Raw genomic sequence first — 22,224 nt, 5'->3', positions numbered from 1 at the left:
GGCGGGACAATCTACCCCCCCCCCATCTTTAACGGGCCAAGACTAGCCTCGCCTGCATTGTTGCCTAGGTTCCCTCCCTATGAGGTTTCCGCACTCCTCTCCCGCCCGGGAGATCCCTTCGCAGCGCCACAGCGTTAGCAACCGGAGTCTCGTGGAGACCCGACCAAGCCAAGGAATCTGAAGTTCCAGTCAGTACAAAGTTACCTGGCCAGCGATTAAGCACATTTGGTTTGGGTTGACAAAGAACAAAAACGCGAGTGGTGGTAAAATAAATTCGCATAACAACACCCTTCTCAGCTCCAATTCCAAATCTCTCGAAGTGGGAATTGATTAAGCTAATATATAAAGGTGCAGGAAAAGGTATGGCCTAAAGTAGTTTTTTTGCTGTTTCTGGTGAACTCAAAAGTTTGCATACTGTGTTGTGATTTTTGTGTTGATACTTCTAACGTTTTTTCCTTTGTTATGCCTGTATTCTTTTTGCATATCATCCAATTATTTGTGAGTGTGTATAATTATGACTTTTAAGAAAAAGATGGATAAAAACAGACGGTTATGCCTTTCACAACACAGTAATAGGGGAACATTTGCAGATGAAGATTCTTCCGTCACATGAAACTACACTGATTTATTTCTTTGTGGAATGTTGTTGTTAAATTTAAATGCACTCTCGGTGCCTTCCTAAGTAGAGGCACACCATTCTAAATCCACTGAAGTCAAAGGGTTTAGCAGGATGTCTGTTTAAGATTACATGCGCTGCCTACCAAACCAGGTAATAACAATCTTTCCTACTACTGCCAGTGATGAAGCTGGACAGGAACAAAAAGTTATGCAGTTCCAGGAAGGGGGGTGGGAGAGGAATCGGTGACACAAGTTATAGGCCCTTGGTTCAGTGCTGTTGGGAAGTGGGTCCCCTCCCACACACATGTGCCCACAGCACTGAGGTCCATTTGTGGATCCCCTAGCTGTCCTCTAATCTTCCCCATGGCTGCTTTGCAGCAACGTTTTGGGAAAGATCACAGAAAAGTTGGAATAACTGCTTTGCAGGTGAGAGAAATTCCAGATCTTCCCAGTGGGATTTTTAATTGTTTAAATCAGCAATTGAGTTTCATTTTAACAATGTGTATATTAAGTTTCTGAAATTCTAGCTTCCATCTTTTTTTAAAGTATGCTTTTCTGTTTATGCTTCCAGAATGAAAGGGGTTAGACCAGGCTTTCTCAATCAGTATTTTTATATATTTTAAACACGAAGTAGCTTAACACTGGGTATAATCTGCCAAAGAAAACACTTGTTAAACATTGACTGCCCCCCTTCCCAAATGGTACATAAAGTCCAGGTGTGGTAAGGGAAGGGGCCCCGGTGGCTTCCCAGCCATATGCTGCACCATCACATCACTTCTTGGGCATCTCCAAGCCTGAAGAATGTTTCAGGGGGTTCTCAATGGTAAAAAAGTTGAGAAAGGCTGGGCTAGACACTTAAGGTCTCTAGTCCCTTTCACTGGAGAAGTATGGGGGGGGGGGTATGTCTCTACACACAACTCCTGATTTATTTAAAGTATAAATGGTAATTCTGATATCCTGATTTACATATTATAGCAGTATAACAATTATTGTCAGTTTAAAAAAAACTGAAGTAAGTCTCAGCGAGGCAGGGGATGGCCACTGTTGGGAGGCTCTTGGGATGGATTCTGCCATGTGAAAGTTCAATTGCTGCACTACTGTATCGGCAACTGAGCCTCCGGGGAGGGCGGTACAGAAGTATGATAAATAAATAAATAAATAAATAAATAAATAAACTACAGCAGCGATGGGAAAGCTTCACACTCCTGCCCCTTATGTTATTTTTCCATTTATACATCCGTGCTGCCACATACTTTGGTGATCAGAAACCTGTAGTCAACCTTAGTTTCCTGACTTGCACACCTGCATAATACACATATTGCAAACTTTAATGTTTGTTGTATATATACACATAATTTGGTGTGTTGCTGATGTCAAATGTGGCATTAAGTATTGTTAACACTTGGTTGGGACTGACACATTATTGCCTTCACATTGTTGGTTTTTAGAACCTCCTAGAACTTATGATGGATTGTTACATTAAACAGTTCAATAGCAATCAAATCTTCCAACGCCAGTGAGAGAAACAGTGCACAGAAAGGAAAGTACAGCAGAATAAGTTTCTTCTATTTGCATTACCATGTAGGTGCATCTTTTTTCTGTAACATTTGAAAGTTATTTGCATGTATGAAATTGCTAAACACCGCCCACACTGGGCCTCAGCCAACTGCACACTTGCCAGGTTTTCTTTTGTTATTTTGGGCTATGCAAATGTTCTTTGGGCAGTACTGAGAACTGCCTTCATTTGCTGGGATGTTTGGTGGCTCCCAGTGTGTGTGTGTGTGTGTAGGAGAGCTTTTGCCCTTTCTGTTCTGGGGATGGATTTACACATGTAGTATAATCTGCCAAAGAAATACTCATCCTCAACTGAAGCATCATTAAATTATTACATTCCTCTGCAGAGCAGAAAGAATTCATAGGGTTGAATCCAGGCTAAATTTTCCAGTGACACAATGGAACTTTCCTGCCTCCCTTGCTCACTGCAGCCCATGGGTCCCCACAAAATGCTGCTCCTAGGGAAGAGGGAACACTGAAGAACGTCATTAAGAAGGGCCTGCAGTGGGAAGGGGGAATGGGTGGAAACTGCCGCTTTAGATTGGATCCAACTCATAATGAGCACAAATAATGCCCCTTTCTGCAGCCCATTTTGTGCTCTTGTTTTTCGACATCTTTCTCCAAAAAGATTAGTTCAGTGCTAAAGTGCTTGAACTGAAAGGAGAAAAGGCCTTATTCATATTTCCTGTGGTGTGTATACTATGTATCAAAGTTATGTTTCATTTTGCCTCTGGGGACATACATGGGATTTTCCTGTTTTAGGCTCTCAATTATCTCGATAGGCAGGCTAAAGTTAGCAAAAAGGAATTCCTTCTACCACTGGGTGAGCTTGTCTCACTGTTCCAGTATGCATGCAAAAGGGAGCAACGGCCATGATGCCCTTGCAGTGTACACATCTGTACTAGAATCCACCAGCTGGATCGAGGCGGTTCGGCTATTCTCATGCTTTTACATCTGCTGGCAGCATTTGACGTTGTTGATCAGGAGTTAATAGCCCACCGCCTCACTGATACAGGGATTAGAGGGACGGCCTTGCAATGGCTGATCACCTTTCTCCAGAACCAAGCACCGAGGGTTCCTGGGGAGGAAGAGTTGTCCGCCCCTTTTCTTCTCCCTTGTGGGGTACCACAGGGGGCGATACTCTCCCCCACACGGTTTAACATCTGTATGCACCCCTGGCACAGCTGGTCCGGAGCTTTGGAATGGGTTGTCATCAGTATGCAGATGACACTCAGCTCTGTCTCCTGATGGATAGACGGCCAGACTTCCCCCTGGAAACATTCCCCAGTTGTTTGGAAGCAGTGTCTGGATGGCTCAGGAAGAGTCGCCTGAAACTCAGTCCTTCCATGATGGGTAAAAGAGGACAGGGCCAGGAAGGTTTTTAGATTTCTGTAAACTGCCATGAGCCAGTGTTTCTGGGAGTGGTGGTCTAAACATTTGAAAATAAATAAAATAAGAAGCTGGTTTTTCCAAAAAGCAGCCTAAAATAGTTCCTTCTGACCCATAACATGGACTCTGTGATCCACATTTGCTGTCATGTTAGTTAGAACATCACAGTAGTGAACTGAATTCTAGTCTGCACATTAAGATTTTGTCACAAATTTAATTATTATATACATGCCAGCCCAGATATAGAATTACTCAGAAACTATTTTATTTCAGGCCATCTTTATCTTGCCATTGAATCCCTTTGAAAATATTGCTACATTGTGAAATCATATGAATAAAGTGCATATGAAACAAAATTTCAGTTTCTGAAGAGGAAAACATTACTATTGTTGTCTGATACTTTGTTGCCAGTTATTCCTTAAAGTGATCCTCCTTTTCCTTCTCTCTGCAGTGTCTGGGGCCAGGGTCAGGCTGCTTCTAGGAGGCAATATAGAATTAATAAAAAGCATTGAGAGGTCTTGTAATCTCTCTGTATTCACTTCCCTGGTCTTTTCATTTGAACCAGAGTTCCAGAACCAAAGTAGAAAAATCTGCAACAAACTTGATGAAAACTACCTGTCATTTATGGCACGCTGTCATCTGGCTGGCGTGACAAGGAGTAGCACAGCTGCTTATGGTCACACCTAGGTTATCAGACTATGGATTAGGGACGCTTAAGCACCAGCTGGTTTGGATCATGTCCTGATCAGGCAGCCAGTTTTTCCCATGATCCTTTTGACAACCCATTCACAGCTGTGCAAAGGGTTGCTGCACTCCGTCCCAGGGCAGTACAGTATAGCATGAATCAAGTTCAAGCATGAGTGCTGTCACCCAGCGTAAGGAAGCTCTCTTCCTACAGAAGTCATTGCTGCATACCAATTTGCTCCACATGCAAAACCAGAGAGTTAAATCAACATATAAACTGCTGGCAAATGTCAGCAGTGAGAAGCACAGAAGAGAAAAGAATATTTTAAAGGCAAGCATATCTTGCCTGATCTGATCAAAAACCCTACTGTGCAATCCCTGTAAGAGGTTCTACAAAATTGTAAGGAATGTACACAAGAAATGTATGTTAGCAATATGTGCATTATACAGACACACAAGTCAGGAAGTCAAGGTCGGCTACAGGGCTAGAATATGTGGCAGGGTAGATTAATTAATGGAGCAGTAACACAGAGGATCATTGTGTCATGAGCAACAGCTGCTCTGATTGGCTACTTTCATAGGTTCAAGCAACTAAACGTTGGCGAGCATAATGAGTGTGCAGCTGCAAAATTGCTCACAAGTCGTTTGAGTGGTTTGCCACCAAACCAAAAAAAGTCTAGCAATCCACACACCTTGATTGCAGGCAGGCATCAACCGGGGCCATGTTAGTTGCTGAATGCATCCCCTATGAATTTAGCAGCATTCCTGCTATGGATCACCATGAGACAATATGAGATGTCTGCAAGACTCCCATGAACTCGGAATTGATTCATGGCTATTGGAGGAGAAGTGCTATTGAGGTTGTCACCCTATAGATAGAATAATAGAGTTGGAAGGCACCTCCAGGGTCATCTAGTCCAACCCCCAGCACAATGCAGGAACTCACAACTACATGCAGCATAATGTGATAGTCAAGAGCTAAGGTGGCAAAATGGATCATACTACCTAAGAGGAAATGAAGAATAAGGCAAAGGGCTGGAGTGCAATAATTCTTACTGCTATTCCAGTTTTCTATTTCCATGGAGCTTTCATATGAAAGATCATTCAAAACTGGAACCACTCACAGTGTTGTCCACTCTACTGCCTCATTTCCTGCAACCTCGTTCTCTCTTGTATGGGTTGTCTAGGCCAGGGGTAGTCAACCTGTGGTCCTCCAGATGTCCATGGACTACAATTCCCATGAGCCCCTGCCAGCATTTGGTCTAGGCCTCTGAGGCCTCACAAGGGAACTTGGAAAGCAGCCACTGGAGGAAGATGTGAGTAGGGAAGCTGCATCTTTGGTCTACAGTAGGATTAAAGATCACTTCAGTATTGCACATTTCCTACACTGAAATCACTTCTGTGTAGAAAATATTGTGAAGCTTGCATTTAAATCATGATTTTTCTGTTGCCTGCTTTCCCTATGCAGATATGTTTTCCTTGTGGAATTTGATGATAAAATATTTATATGCATATCTTTCCCCTGACCTAAAGTTGATAATAGTAAAATAAAACTAATATGTGCATGTAAAATAATAAAAAAATGTTAAAACAATGTGGAAAAAACACCCCTTCCAAGCACCCTTTTCACACATTCCCTTTGGCTCAGATTCAGATGAGCTAAATGCATTGAGAGCTCCCTTGTCTCTTCTGAAGGTGGAAACTCTCACCAGGGACCTTTACTTGGTTGTCGGTGACTTTTTACTTACTTTCAGGTGTGGGAGAAGACAAAGTCACTTGTTTCTGCTGCCCAGTCAAAGGAGAGGCTGCCTGACGGCTGCTGCGTGTTCAGGACAGGAAGGCTTTCCATGGAAATGTTTGGAAGGCCCTCTATCACAGCGATTCAACAAACGATAATGACTGGAAGTGTGGGAGGAGATATAAGCAACAGGAAAGAGAATGTAAAGGGAAAAGGCCGCCTTTTATCTATTGGCTTTCAAAACTTATGATGTATTTAAATACTCTCCCAGTGAAAAGCACTTCAAGTCAGTGGTGCCAAGTTGGCAATCAAGGCAACTACGACCACAAAGCAAAGGAAACATTTAGCGGAAGCCTTCAATAATTATAAATTATTCAGATTGTGCTTTTAAAATGTCTAACATGCTTGACGGACTTTGGCCCTGATCCAGTGCACTCCTATCCACGAATACAAGGGATTGTGTATGAAGGAGTCATGGTGGTTTCCTTTTCTAAACAGCCATTATCCCAACATAAACCTCAAGCTGTTTTCTCTCCCCCCCCCTTTTCCTTAAAAAGGAAACAGGCCTCTTAATTTGTGTCACTCTTTAGTATGCTGCTATTCAGAGAGAGCAAACAAAAGTCCCTGCAGTGTTGGGCACAGATCTCCTCACTGCACTCTTTTGGGTACAAGGCAATATGTGGTTTGTTCTCAGAGCTGGCCCATTTGATAGGTCACATTGCTATTCATTTTACAAAGTGAGCACTGAGGTCCTGATTCCTAATGATTTATGTACATCACATCTCTCTCCACCTCAAGTCTTTCTGGCAACATTTAGGCAAATGTAGGCATGGGGGCAAGACTGGGAACCTAGCTCATTTTAGTGATCCAGATCAATACAAAAGTTTCTTCACATCCTTTTTTATACTTTGCCTAGTGCATGCTTCAGCAGCAAACCACTTCTGGCCCTCTCTTACCTTGAAAACCCTACAGGGCTTTCATAAGTTGGCTGCAACTTGATGGCGCTTTCTACCACCACCAAGTATATGCCCAGTTTCAGCTTTGATGTGAAGCAGCTTGATTATGAACTTCCTAAAATGAAAATTATTATTATTATTATTTGGATTTATATCCCGCCACTCCCCGTAGGCTCGTGGCGGGTCACAGCAGTCCTATCCCCATTAAAATACCCATTAAAAGACTTTAAAACAATCCCAACATGGCGGAACTTATTATTCCCACCCCTGCTATCAGAGCTTAAACTGATTTGTAATTAAAGTCACTGATTACAAAAAGGGCACCCCTAATGGTGAGAAAGAAAAAGTCTGATAGCCACTGAGCAAAGGGGGTAAAAGGGCAACAAATTGCAATAACAGGTACACAAAGGCTGCATTTTCATCAGTTCCGAAGAATCAGTTGCTACAAACTACTACATACTGGAATGGGTTGTAACAAACACATGCAGCCTGTTCTTTTTCTGCTGCACCACTCCCCATTTTGCTTCTAAGGGCTGCTTTTGACCTTTAAAACCCGAATGGCTTCAGTTCAGTTGAAGAGCTACCTCCTTCCATGCCAGTCTGTTCAACCATTGAAGGTGATGAAGGTAAGGGTAAAGGTATCTCCTGTGCAAGCACCGGGTAATGTCTGACCCTTGGGGTGATGCCCTCTAGCGTTTTCATTGCCAGTGCCTTCCCCAGTCATACCATTTACCCCCCAGCAAGCTGGGTACTCATTTTACCGACCTCAGAAGGATGGAAGGCTGAATCAACCCTGAGCCGGCTGCTGGGATTGAACTCCCAGCCTCATGGGCAGAGCTTTCAGACTGCATGTCTGCTGCCTTACCACTCTGTGCCACAAGGGGCTCTGAAGGTGATGAAGGTAGTAACAAATATGAAACATGTAACAACATTATTTCTGGTCTAATAAAATGGTTGTGGAGAAGGGACTATAGCTAGCTACTGTATTTCATAAAAATTCCAGAATGGATTTCATGAGCCACTTAGCACCCAGTAGCCTCAACGCATACGTTCCCAGGCCTTCAGCACTCTGAGGTGACATCAACATACCACTGATACCAGAAGAGAGAAGGCTTATCCCATAGCAAAGAATGTCCCCCAGGCCATGATAAGACTCCTCACATGTTTTGAATCCTTCTATGTACTGAATAGGCAACGTTGACAAGAAAAGGTTTAGTGTAGCCCTGGGAAGATACCTTGGGCCATTCTAGGCCATTTGCCCAGGAGCCTATGAAACAGGTGGAGATACTGCTGCCTTCTTAGCACACTGGCAATTATGTAGATCAGCCATTCTCATCTCCTTTACCATTGAGAAACCTTTGACAATTTCTTCAGGCTTTAAGAACCCCCAGAAGTAGTGTAATCATGCAGAATATGGTTGGGAAGCATAGCTACATATATGCTTACCTTTCCCACCCCCTCCAGGCCCATCACTGGCTATTTTGGTAGAGGGAGGCAGGTCAACATGACCATATGTGGTCTTATCACCTGATGTTTAACAAAATTTTAAAAATCTAAAAAATTGAGAAAGCCTGGTATAGAAATAGGAAATATGTATAACTAGAAATTAAGCCGGCTGTATGGAAAATACAGTGGGCACTAGTGGGCAGTGAGTGGGTGCAGGAGTGCCCCCCCAGGCCCCTCGCCCTGCTGGGAGGGAGGGAAGAAAGATAGGCAGGCAGGCATAGAGAAAGGGAGAGAAGGGGAGAAGGGAGAGTAAGCCATGGGAGAAAAAATGGGAGAAAGAAAGGCAGAAGAGAAATGGATGGATGAGAGCGAGAAAGGAGATTAAGGGGTAGGTAGATGGGTGGATAGAAGGAAGAAAGGGAGAAAGAAAGAAAAGCAGAAAGACAGAAAGAGAGCAAGCGAGAGGGAGAGAAAGAGGCAGAGAGAGAGAGGCAGAAAAGAGAGAGAGAAATGGAGGAAGGCAGGCAGGTAGGCTGGCAGGAAGGTAGGTGCTGTGAGAGGTTGACAGCGCAGAAGGGGATGGAAGGGTCCACTGGGCGGGCGTGTGGGGAGGCAAGTTGCACCAGGGGGCGATGGGGAAAGAGTTCGGGGGAGAGAAGGGTGGGTGGCTGGGTGTTTGGGGGCGGGAAAGCGGCGGAGCATGTGGTGAGTAGCGAGGGGGGCGGCGTGGGAAAGAATGGTGGGTGGGTGGGTGTTTGGGGGCAGGAAAGCAGCAGCAGTGGAGCACGGGGTGAATAGCGACAGGGTGGCGGGGAAAGAGTGCGCGGGAGAGAAGGATAGATGGGTGGCTTTTGGGGGCAGGAAAGCGACGGTCACGGAACGCCAGGTGAGTAGCGAGGGGGGCGGTGGGGAAAGAGTTTGGGGGAGAGAAGGGTGGGTGGCTGGGTGTTTGGGGGTAGGAAAGCGGTGGCGGTGGAGCGTGGGGTGAGTAGTGAGAGGTGGCGGCGTGGGAAAGAATGGTGGGTGGGTGGGTGTTTGGAGGCGGGGAAAGAGTGCGCGGGAGAGAAGGGTGGATGGGTGGGTTTTGGGGGCAGGAAAGCGACGGCCACAGAGCGTCGGGTGAGTAGCGAGGGGGGCGGTGGAGAAAGAGTGCGTCGGAGAGAATGGCAGGTGGCTGGGTGTTTGGGGGCGGGAAAGCAACAGTGGCAGAGCGCAGGGTGAGTAGCGAGGGGCGGGTGGCTGGGAAAGAGTTCACAGGAGAGAAGGGTGGGTGGCTGGGTGTTTGGGGATGGGAAAGTGGGAGCAACGGAGCACAGGGTGAGTAGCGAGGGGGGTGTCAGGGAAAGCATGCGCGGGAGAGAAGGGTGGCTGGCTGGGTGTTTGGGGCGGGAAAGAGGTGGCCACAGAGCATGGGGTGAGTAGCAAGGGGAGGGCAGCGGAGAAAGAGTACGTGGGAGAGAAAGGTGGGTGCCTGGGTGTTTGGGGGCGGGAAAGTGGCATAGAGAAAGAGATAGACAGAAGGGATAGAGAGAGAGAGAGAGAGAAAGGAAGGAAGGTAGGAAGGGGAGAGTAAAGAGAACAGGGCAGCGGGGGAAGGAGGTTCGGGAGGTAGGTGAAAGGTCTGCTGGTCGGCCTGAGCCCCCCCCCCCCCCAGGCCGCATGGCAGGTTAGGCCAGGCGGCTGCCTACCTACCTGCCTTGTCGGGGGACAGCCACATAATGGCGGCTGTCAGCTGAAGGTGGCCCAGGTTGGGGGGTGGACGGGTTGGGAGATGCTTGGCGCCTTCCGACTTGTCAGTCCAGGGGCAAGGGGCCAATAGTTGCCCCCCCATCTCAGACCAAGCCCTCCCCCACATCCCTTACTGTTTTATTTATACTGCTCCCGCAGAGTGGTGTAAAGATGTGACTGAGAATCTCCAGGAATTTCCCAACCCAGACCTGGCAACCCTGAGCAGCCCTAGCTTCCAGCAATCCCTTTTCTTGCTTGGATTGTTCAGGATGAAAGTTGAGATGCCTGCCTACTCACCCACATCTAAGCCTGGCTTTTCTCTCTCCGGTGTTTCACACCATTTCTAGACTAGATAGCTGAACTCTCAGCAGCAGCCCTGCAGGATGGGAAAGTCTTCATGAATGAGACCATCATGAATGGACAAAGAGGCTCCTTATCTTGAGGGGTTGTTGCTTGAGATGAGCATTTGTTATTTTGCCAAGGTATCATAAAAAAATGTTGACGCGTATCTCTGCTGTTTGGCCTCCGCAGACAGCGAGGCACCTAATGGCCAAACTAGATGTGTTGCTGACAGCTATATTTGTTTAATCATACCCACCCCATTCAGGTGGAGAGAAAAGGCCTGATTTTTACATCAAAATTAGTGGGCTGGTAAGGGAAGCTGAACCCTTCCCTGAATTTCTTCTTCTTCTCACTAGCCTGGCCAATGGTTGAATTGATACAGGCTATCAGGGACGTTGAAATGATGGATAGTCGGAAAGTAGCCCTTCCCTCATATGCCTCTTTCCATGTTTCAGTGCTTCTTCCCAGTGACTAAAGCGGCAGAGGCAGGAACTATCTGAATACCAGTGACAGGAGGCAACATCAGAGGAAGGTCTTGGCCTCTATTCCTTGTTGGCCTTGCAGGGCAACTGGTCTGACCACTGTGCTAGACAGAATGCTGGGCTAGATGGATTGCTGGGTCTGATTCAGTAGGGCCCTTCTTATGTTCATGTTAAATAGACCTACATTCCTGCCTTTGTATATTAACAGAAATAAATAAATAAATAAATAAATAAATAAATGTGGTTGCTGCCATCTTGTCTCGCTTGGCCCTAGCCCTTAGAATAATATGTCATGTGAGACTGATAGGCCCTGTCACAGTTGAAATTAAAGGACTGGGCTGTAAATATTTATAAGAGCATGTTCTCTTAAACAGGAAAGAGTAGGAAGAGTGATGGGTCGATTCCCAGAAGAACCATATTGTGAATAACAACTACACTAGGGCAGTTATTAAGATAGCAACACAGCTTTAGAGCAGGTATACAGCCAGTTTGGTGTAGTGATTAAGAGCAATGGCTTCTAATCTGGTGAGCCGGGTTTGATTCCCACCTGGGTGACCTTGGGCTAGTCACAGTTCTGTTAGTGCTGTTCTCACAGAACAGTCCAGTGAGAGCTCTCTCAGCCCCACCTACCTCATAGGGTCTCTGCTGTGGGGAGAAGAAGAGATGGTGATTGTAAGCTGCTTTGAGACTTCTTCAGGCAGTGAAAAGTGGTATCTAAAACCCAACTCTTCTTCTAGATCAGTGGTCCCCAACCTTTTTATCACCGGGGACCACTCACCAGGGACCACTCAATGCCTTTTACTGAGGCCCGGTGGGGGGGGGTAGTTCTCTACTCTCAACCACTGCCCTAACGCTCTCTGATCGCTATGGTAATGTTTAAACATCCCTTCAAAATAAGATACAGACACGCCACAACAATGAACATAAGGAACATTTTATTTTCGTGGAAATTTTAATTCATGAGAAGGCATCCTTCGGGGCCCACCTCCAATTAGTCGAAGGACCACATGTGGTCCGCAGCCCACAGGTTGTGGATCGCTATTCTAGATTACACCTTTCACTGGTCCAGTAGCACCTTTAAGACCAACAAAGATTTATTTCGTCAGACTATGATCTTAGTCTTAGAAGATTATAGTCTGACGAAGAGTGCTTGCACTCGAAAGCTCACGCTCTGAATAAATCTTTGTTGGTCTTAAAGGTGCTACTGGACTCTGATTTTATTGTGCTACTTCAGACCAACACGGCTACTCATTTGAATCTTTCAATGGTGCTTGTTACTAGGGGGGGGGGGGAACCCAAACAAAGCAAGCTTTTAAACTGAATGGAAAAAAAATTGTCCCATGTTTGTGTTTCTATTGAACAGTCAGTCCAGTAATTGAAATCTTACATCTTCTATAATAAAATCCACATTTTCCAAGCTCTGAAGAGACATTTGGACTTTTTCTTTGCTCCAGTTCATTCATAGCCACCAAATCAGGGAGGCCAAGGAGTCATCTGTGTCACTGAAGCCTTTATCTCATCAGTTGGTAGTAAAGGTATGAAGTGTTTCCATTAATTTGCCAGCATTTTTGTTTTTATTAATGCATAATTTTTGAAAGGCATCTAAACACTATAGCTCCTTTTTGGGCTGAAGTATAGTTGCTGCTTACTGTCGCTGGAAGACCTTAGCAGAGAACATAAGCAGCTGGCAACTTCATCCTCTCTGATTACTAGAGATCCTGTGAAATAGTGGATTAAGTCATTACATGGATTAGCTGATCAAGGCAATGTGCCTCTGAATGCTTTTCAGCTATGTCCTAATTTTTGCTTTCCATCTGCTGCCAAGTATTCTCCCCAACAAGGTATTGCAAAATATAATGTGAATCAATTAATGCCTTAACATAGTAGAGAAACACTGGTTAAATAAAAATGCAGGTTCCATATAAATGCAGAAGATGCAATAGACAAGATGCATTTGAACTGTATTTCCCCTCAGGCAAAAATCAAAGGACAGGAACTGAGCCCTGTCAAGCCCTATTTCAAATTTATTACAGCATATATAACCACAAGAACAGCTGACTTAAGGCAGTGTTTAAGTAGAGGTGGTTTGGCTGGAGTTGTTAGGAGCCGGACTCTGTGAGGGAGACTCCCAAGACAGCATGGAGATTTGAACCTAGGTCTCCTAGATCTTTGTCAGACCCCGGTTTAGAATCATAGAGTTGGAAGGGGCCATGCAGGCATCCTAAAGCATGCAAGAATAATCCATGGCTTCATACCATGTGGGCATAGGGAACTATATAGGACATTTTTCATAGTAGTATCTTTGTATGAGATTCTCAGAACACTTCATGTAAACATGATGCTGACATTAAAATACTCCAGTATTTCTTGGGAAGGGGGGAGGAGATTACTATTGTTATTAATAATATATTTGTTTGATATGCATATCAACTCAGAATTTGATATGCATATCAATAAAAACACAGACAGATACTGCCTGCAGCCATATAATTTGTGAGACAGCCATAAAGGAACAGAAAATAAGGGAACAAATGCAAAATGATGATTGCCAGGCTGTGAAAAGTAAATCTAATTGTGACAAATGCAAAGTGCTAGAAGATGCTAGAATAAGCATCAAGAAAAAGGAGAGATTAAATTAAGTTTTAAATTTGACAGGTTAGGAAGAGATGGTTGCTGAAGTTATTGTATGTTCTCATGAGCATCAATATTGTTCTTTAACAAAAACCACATCATTGATAGAAGTAACAATTTTTTTCAGTTTTACTTTATATTGACATCTCTGTTGAAAAATCTGGGAAATAAGGAAATGACTTTAGGCCTGTGCAGATCCCTGTTTTGTAAATAAGGTAACCTACAAAGATACATTCAAGTTGCTAGTTGTTGTTATTATTATTATTTTATTTATTTATTTATTTATTTATTTATTTATTTATTTCCTGCCACTCCCAAATGGCTCGTGGTGGGTTACAGTGTCTTAAAACTCCCATTAAAAGACTTAATAACCATCACAACATGGCGGCGCAATAATAAAATCCCCTTCCTAAAAAGGGGGGGGGCGGAGGAGAAGGAGGTCAATGGTGTTCAAGAAGAAGCCCGGGGGAGAGCAGTCGATGTACCACGGCAGCCCTAGCCTCAACCATAGACCTGGTGGAAGAGCTCCATCTTGCAGGCCCTGCAGAACACTGGGAGGTCCCACAGGGCCCGCAGCTCTCCTGGGAGCTCGTTCCACCAGGTGGGGGACAGGACTGAAAAGGCCCTGGCCCTGGTCGAGGCTAGCCGTGCTTCCCTAGGGCCGGGAAGGTAATCAGATATTAACATTGGTAAAGTGGGACACCATTGACTGGGGGGTTCTTGATTAAAAATTTGGTCTATATGGAGCAACAAAAAGTTTCATAGACCGCATAGAACGCAAAAATAGTATTGTAATATATATATTTTTAATTTCAACATAAGTACAATCTGCCAGGTACCCACAGATTGTTTTTATGTCCCTCCAAAAGTGGGACAATCTGGTCACCTTAAATTATGAAGCAGTGGATTTTTCATCTTATTAATAAAGTAATTGCATTTACACCAAGGTTTACTGGTCTGTCTTCATGTTATGTAATTAGATTAGGGAGAGACAGATTCAGTCCCCACAAATTCTCTAGGTAACTTTGGGCAGGTCATTGTTCCCAACCCAGCCTACTTTACATGTTTGTTGTGAAAGTAGATTTGGAAATACATTATGTACGCTACCTGATTTCCTTGAAGGAAGTGTGAGATACAAATTTACAATGTTCCGCAATTTAAACTGGAGCATTACTTCACTCAGGAGTTCCCTTATGGCATAATTATTTATTATACACTATTTATAAAGTACATAATAATTTTATGTCTTACCCCTACAACCTGACCTTGCATATATGAGCAATTGCAAAAGTAAGCATAAACCCTTTGCCTGAAATCAGTGGAATTAAAATACTTTATGCAACATATTTATGCCTTTTAAAAAGTCTGTTTTGTGTGTGGTTATCTGATGGTGTGTGAAAAAGAAGGCTCCTTTATAATCTGAAAAACTGAACTTTAATCACCTTCTGTTTTTCTACTTGGTACAGGCTGTGATTCAGATTGGGGTCACAATGTGAGGGAGGTGGGTGGAAGGAGACAGGTTAGCTCCTTCCCTTCATTCCATTTTTTGTAGTGGCATCCGCCCACTGAAGCAGCAGTTTCCACTATGAGGGAAACATACATGTACCATGTGGAATGTCTGTGTCCTCTATGGTTGCCAACCTCCAGGTAGTACCTGGAAACCTCTGCTAGTATAGCCTCCATTCAATATGGCTGCTGTAAATGCAGGTTCTGTGCTTCCTAATCCAATCCAATCCATTTTCTTATGAAAATTAATCTTCAAGTAGGGAACAGTTAGATTACAGTAAATGAGTATGCTAATTGTCCTAGTGCCAAACTATGGCTTGGATCTAACTGAGGATTTCTGTGGACAGAACAAGATGATTTTTGTCAGTTCCCTCATGCTGTTCCTGGAGTTTCTCAGCAGCAGCAGCATTATGCCTGTAGGAGACAGAGGCAACTGTAAAAACAGCCGTTTAATTTCCCCAATTGATTTGTGGAGGACAGGTCTATCAATGCCTACTAGTCATAGTGACTAAAGGAATCTCCAAATTCAGATGCAGTCAACCTCTGAATCCCAGAGCCAGGAGGCAACCTCAAGGGGAAGGGATCGGCCTGTATGCCATGTTATTGGGCCTCCAGAGGAACTGGTTGGCCCCTGTGTGGCACAGAATTCTGGACTAGGTAGACCACTGTTCTGATCCTTCAGGGTTCTTAAATTCTTAAAGTCATGCTTCTATTAGCCTTTGTAGGGGAAAAGACAATTTCTCATCCAGATGTAAAAAACTGAAGGGTGAGAAGGGTCAGTTTCTAAACAATACCTCCCGACATTAGAGCCTGGCTGGAAGAAATATGCTTCATGAACTGGGTTAAGTTGTGAAAAGTGATAGGATTTAATTTCTCTCGCCTTGTTTAAAAATCATCACTTACTTGAGAATCATGGGAAAGGAGGAAAAACTCAGTCATATGCATCTGATGTCATGCCTCCCTTTATTGGATGGCAAATCAAAAATGTTAATTACTTATAAACGCCTTTATTCTATTGGCTTTGCATTTCATAGGGAGGATTCTATAGCCAAGAGAAAAAATTTTAAAATCCAAATGGTTGGGAGAAATGATTTTTACAGATGGAAATTTCCTCATTAAAAATAAAATAAAAGCTAAGTGTAATAAAGATTCTGATCATAAGCAATGATGAGAATTAAGAGATTTTTTAAAAATTGAAATTACAATGACTAATATAAAACTTTGATGCATGTCCCTCCTTAATCATTTAGTCCGAAAGAGGAATAACCCAGAGTAGTGAAATGATGGGAAGGCAAAGGGGCATGGATCATCAGATCTTGGAAGCTAAGTAGTGTTGGTACTTGGAAAGGAGACCACCAATGAAAACTCTACAGAGGCAGGCAATGGCAAACCACTTCTTCTCATTTGCCTAGAAATCCCCATGATCCAACTGTGAATCGATGCCTTTTCACACACTATGAGTGAAATAAGTGTACATTTTAATGTTACTCTACTGCGTCCTGCATGCCATAACCTTTCATCAAACAGAGAAAAGGACATTTCAGAGGGTAGCCGTATCACTCTGCTGTAGAAGAGCTAGATTTCATTCCAGGAGCCCTTCTTCAGATACATCTAATATCTTTCAGAAGCTTATATCCCAAAAATCTTTTGGGCTTTTAAGGTGCTACTGGAACTGGATCTAGCATAGGAAAGGACTGATGGTACAAAATACCATCTTGAAATGCACCTTGCATTAGATAACAATGGGAGTTGCACACTCATTTCTCAATAGGTGTTTCTAGTTACAGATAATTATGCTTTGTACACTATGAGTAAAGTACTAAATGGGAGGTCGGAGTCCAAGAATACACCTACTCAAAAGAGATACTATTTGTGTGATACTGGAAGCTTGCTAAATTTAGGTCTGGTGTAAGCAAGGGCAGAGCTACCGAAACAAAGGAGTTGCAGCATGAAGATTTATGGTGCTTCTCCTTGGATGTGGTAAAGGCTTAATAATCCAGTTTCCCTGAAGCCAGAGGGCTTCTTAGGATGGAAAAATGAGACCCTGAGATAAGAAAGGCTTGAAAATAAATTAAACATTTGTTTGAGAGGCTAATTTGCTCCTAGAACTCTTGAAAATGGGTGTGAAGACTCCCTGAAATGTTGCATGTATCTCTGAAGCCTTCATGAAACCTACTGGGATAGATATATTTAAAATATATTCAATTATATATTTTTACAAAATTCATATCCCACCATTCTGACCTCATAAGGGTCACCTTTGTGAGCCTGCTTTAATTTTGGACACAAGGTGTTGTTGTTAAGTGCGAAGTCGTGTCTGACCCATCGCGACCCCATGGACAATAATCCTCCAGGCCTTCCTGTCCTCTACCATTCCCCAGAGTCCATTTAAGTTTGCACCTACTGCTTCAGTGACTCCATCCAGCCACCTCATTCTCTGTCATCCCCTTCTTCTTTTGCCCTCGATCGCTCCCAGCATTAGGTAGGACACAAGGTAGGTAACAACAAAAAATGTAAACAATTTTTTTTTCTGAAGCTAAAAAGTAAAGCCATCAGTTATAAAGTATGCAAGTACTAGTAGGAACGCCCGTTTTTAAAATGATCCATGGAAAGGTGGAAGGGCAGAAGGGCTCCTGCCGGACTGGGTGGCTGAGCTTGCTGGCTGGGCTGCTGTGCTCTGCAGGAGCCCTGCTGTCCTTCGCCCTTGTGCTCTTATTCCTGCAGAGTAGGGAGGGCCAGGCAATGAGCTGGGCTGGACACCTCTGAGCTCTCCTCATGGCCAGGAGGCTCAGGCATGCAGCCCAGAGGACAGGGAGCACTGGACAGCCTTGGTGGAGGACAGCTGTCCTCAGCTCCCTGGCTTACCTCCTGGCTACTCTTCTTCTTCACAGCAAATGCCAGAAAGCAGCATGGAGGAGAAGGAGGAGTGGGGGGGGGGGCGAGACAGCCCTCTGATTGGCCCTCAGTTGGGAACTGCCATCACCCTATTGGGAGCATGTCTCCCAGTGAGGGCCAATCAGAGGCTCAGCATGCTGCCAACAGTGCGGTAAGGTTTTTATGTGGTATGATTTGTTACTTGAAATCCCACACTGTTGCCATCTATGAGTTTTGTCTCTTGACACATAGAATGCTGCCTTGAAGATACACCCCAACTTTGCCCCAATGGCATCAACAGAAAACTTGTATTGTACTTGGCATATCTGGTCGAATACAACTCCTTTTCATTCCTATTTTAGCTAGATTCAAGATTTTCTAGCTGTCCTACTGTTGACCAACATGGCTGCCCTCTAAAACTGTCTTCATGGCATATCAGTCACATTGTAATGATTCCCGCCAGGCAGCTTTCAGGACATCACAGTGAGAATAAGGAGGAACACATCTCACCATCCAGTGCCCAATCTATTTTCAGCATTTATACAGGTATCTTGGTTTTAATCTAGTTTTCTGCTTAAGGGAGGTGCTTTTTAAAACAGCAAACAGGGCCGCCCAAAAAAGCGTACCTGTGCAGAAGGATGTGCCCTGATCTGGACAGCCCATGCGAGCCTGAACTCATCTGATCTCAGAAGCTAAGCAAGGTTGGCCCTGGCTAGTATTGGATAGGAGGCCTCCAAGGAATAACAGGGTCACAATGCAGGGGCAGGCAGTGGTAAACCACCTCTGAATGTCTTGTGCTTTGAAAACCCCACGGGGTCACCGTAAGTCAGCTGCGACTTGACAGCTCTTAGCACCACATGGAGAAGGAAAGAGAAAATGATAAGGATTCCTCCCCACCTGATAGCACAAGCTGCTGAGGTAATCTCGAGTATATGGGTTATTCACTGCTTCTTTATGACACACCCAGTCTGAGGTACACAACTGTGCAGGAGTTAGCTATGACTCATGGAACAAAAGGTAAACAAAAAAGTTTTGTACAGGGTTGGTTAGCAACAGGTATCAAAACACTGAGTTAAAGCATATTTTATAATCCAGCCTGATCAATTCCCCCCTCCGTTTGTATTTTAAGATATTTCTGTAATGTGTCATTTTGTTGTTCAACACAACACTGCATTCACCGTTGCTAACTTCTGAAGCCATCCCTGATTTACAGCAATTTGCTGGTAATAATGCCATTGAAAACCTACCAGCTGATTACCACTTGCTAAAATTCTAGAGGTGGCAGCTGTTTTGTTCCTAGGTATAAAAACCTGGCTGCAAACATGACCAGATGTTGTTCTTCTATTCTATAGTGTATTGTTGTTCTTGGTATAGTTAATACCAGTAGTTTAATATGTCCATATAATATGTATGTAGTTTATTTAATTTGTATTGTATGTTAATTCATAAATGTGGATGAGTTGTACTAATTTTTTTTAAGTATCTTTATTTTTTATTTATATTCCACCTTTCTCACCCATGGAGACCCAAAGCGGCTTCTATCATTCTCCTCTCCTCTATTTTATCCTCACAACAACCCTTAGAGGTAGATTAGGCTGAAGGTATGTGAATGGCCTGAAATGCCCTAGCAAGCTTCCACGGCAGAGTGGGGATCTGAACTTGTATTTCGCAGATCCCGTCTGACACTTTACCACGACACCATGCTGGCTGAGGAGAACAGCAATCAGTTAGAGACATAAACTAAAGAAGGAATAAAAGGGTGAGAATTATGTTTGAATTTGAAACATGTTCTTCTGTCTTTAAGGGCATGCCAATATTTCTGGTTTCCCCCACTGATTCTGCAGACACCCTCCTCTCATCTTGTGGCAGTTAAAGGCACAGTAGCTGAAAGGGGTGGGCTTGGCTCCTCAGAAGTTTAAATTAGAGCACTTCCAGTCCCCCCCCCCCCGTTTGTCCAGGGGAAAGAAAAATTTGGCACAATTTCTATGAAGAAAAGCTAGACAACCACAACTTTTCCATTTGTAAATTATGTGTGGCCTGATTGAGCCTACCTCATAATGACACTATACTCTAGACCAGTGGTCCCCAGCCCCCAGTCCGGAGACCGGTACCGGTCCGTGGATCAGTCGGTACTGGGCTGCAGCTCCTCCTAGGCCTCTTCCCCGGCTGCTGCCTCGGGGGCTGCCCTGACACTCTGCCACCAGCTCACCTTTGGTGTTCTCCAGCGGCCACCATGGCTAGGGCTCCCCCTTGGTGTGGCACTGCACAGCTGCTGCTGGCAGTGCCCCCCAGCAGGCGGCAAGAAGTCAGGGGCGCCAGTGGGAAAGCAAGTGGAGCAGGGGCTCAGGTGGCGTCGGCGACATCCCTCGGGAAAAGACTACCCCCCCCCCCGGGCCTCAGTAAAATTGTCAAGTGCTGACCGGTCCCCGGTGATAAAAAGGTTGGGGACCACTGCTCTAGACCAGTGGTTCTCAACCTGGGGGTAGGGACCTCTTTGGGGGTTGAACAACCCTTTCACAGGGGTCAAGCAGGGCAAGCAGCTTGGCTGGGAGGGCACCATCCAAACAACAGCCTTGCAGGGTAGGTTGAAATAGAACGTTTGGCTGGAGCACTGGAAAAGAGCAAGATCGGCATAGTGGGACAAGGGGCAGAGTTGAACTAAGAAACACCAGAAAAAACAATTTATATACAATCATGGAACAATGGATCTAATCCTGCCATTGGTCGGTTTTGGTTTAATTTCTGTGAAAGAACACTTGTATAATTTTATGGTTAGGAGTCACCACAACATGAGGAACTGTATTAACGGGTTGCAGCATTAGGAAGGTTGAGAACCAGTGCTCTAGAGACTGTGCCTTTACTGCAGTTTCACAGGAGTAAGAGAAAAACACATGCCACTCTGTGAAGGGCTGCAATAGCTGTTTATTTTCTATTTAGCCAACAGTGTGGTGTGTATTGCTTTACAGTATACAGGAACAGGACTCCTCTGCACAGGGTCAATCACATGTAAGTATAACAAAGGTGGGAGTGATAAGGTGCAGTTTCAGGAAAACAAAAAGTTGCAACCAAAAAACAGCTCATAGTGGAGGTACAGGGGGCAACGCGGCAAAAGGAAGACCATTTCTGTGTCGGCAGCTAGTGATGCTCCTAGGAAGGTTAGTCTAGGAGCGCCAATAAAACAATGTTGTAGACAGGAAACGGATCCAGTATCTGCACAACCGTCTCGTTTCCGTGCCAACCGTATTCCCCCAGGCTCGAAATCGAAATCCGTTTCCCCGCTTTCCCGTCCAATAAGGTCGCGAGCAGCTGGGCTGCTTGCAAAGAAACCTTGCTCTACTACTTCATTGAGCGGGAAGGAATAACTCTTCTCCAACGCCCCCAGCCCAGAGCAAGGGCTCTCCCCGAGCAACAAGGCGGTGCAAGCTACTGCAGGGTGTTCCCCCTCCCCACCCTTGTTCTGCGGGGGGAAGGGGAGCGGGAGTCCCGGCTTCTTGCGCCACCTCGGAGGCCCCGCTGAGGAGGCTCCGCCGCGCCCTGCTCTCGGCCCGGGAAGTGGTGCGTTGGCAGCGGCGCCCCTCCCAGTTCCTGCTCCGCCTCTGCTCGATCCCAGCCTGTCCGCCGCCCAGTTTCAGTCGCAGGGGAAGTCCTGGGACTGGGCTCGGGGTGCGATGCTGCCGTCATGTCGCCCGCACGGCCAATGAGCGAGAGCGATTAAAATAGCGTGGTATAAATAGCAGGTTTGCCGCAAACCGGCTGTGCCAAGGAGGTGACACGCAGGTGTGGCTTTCCGGAGCCCGTGGGTTGGGGTGACCTGCTGCCGTGTCTCTTGAAGCCTACGCAGAGGCAGCTGTTGGATTCCGTATCCTGAATTGGCTGTTGCCTTTCAGAGCCAGCCGCGGCGTCACATCGGTCGTCCGTTGCAAGCAGGAATTTTTGTCCTGCTTTGGCTGTTTCTGTTTGAAATGCACAAGGACGCTTCTATAGAGCTGGGCTAAAACGACTCGGCTACCATCGGGTTTGGGTGGTAGTTTTACTCCTGTGCCCTTTGACTCGCTTGGCTGGCGAGAACGTCCCACGGGGGGGGGGGGGGGCTGAGTTCTGCCACGTGTTGTGCAACCCCCCCCCCCCGCTCTTCTTTCTTTATGGTTGGGTCTCTTGTGGTTCTAGACGGTCGCTGGCTTTCTTCGTTTTCTACATTGCGCTGAGTCCTGCTTTGCAGGAGAAAAATGGGTCACAAATATATAAACAGCCCTGTTCCTTTTACTGGTGGGTTACG

This window comes from Paroedura picta, chromosome 1 (genome assembly GCF_049243985.1).
Source record: "Paroedura picta isolate Pp20150507F chromosome 1, Ppicta_v3.0, whole genome shotgun sequence".
Taxonomy (NCBI): Eukaryota; Metazoa; Chordata; class Lepidosauria; order Squamata; family Gekkonidae; genus Paroedura; species Paroedura picta.
The sequence above is the reverse complement of the archived record's forward strand: the minus strand, read 5'-3'. Positions refer to the sequence as shown.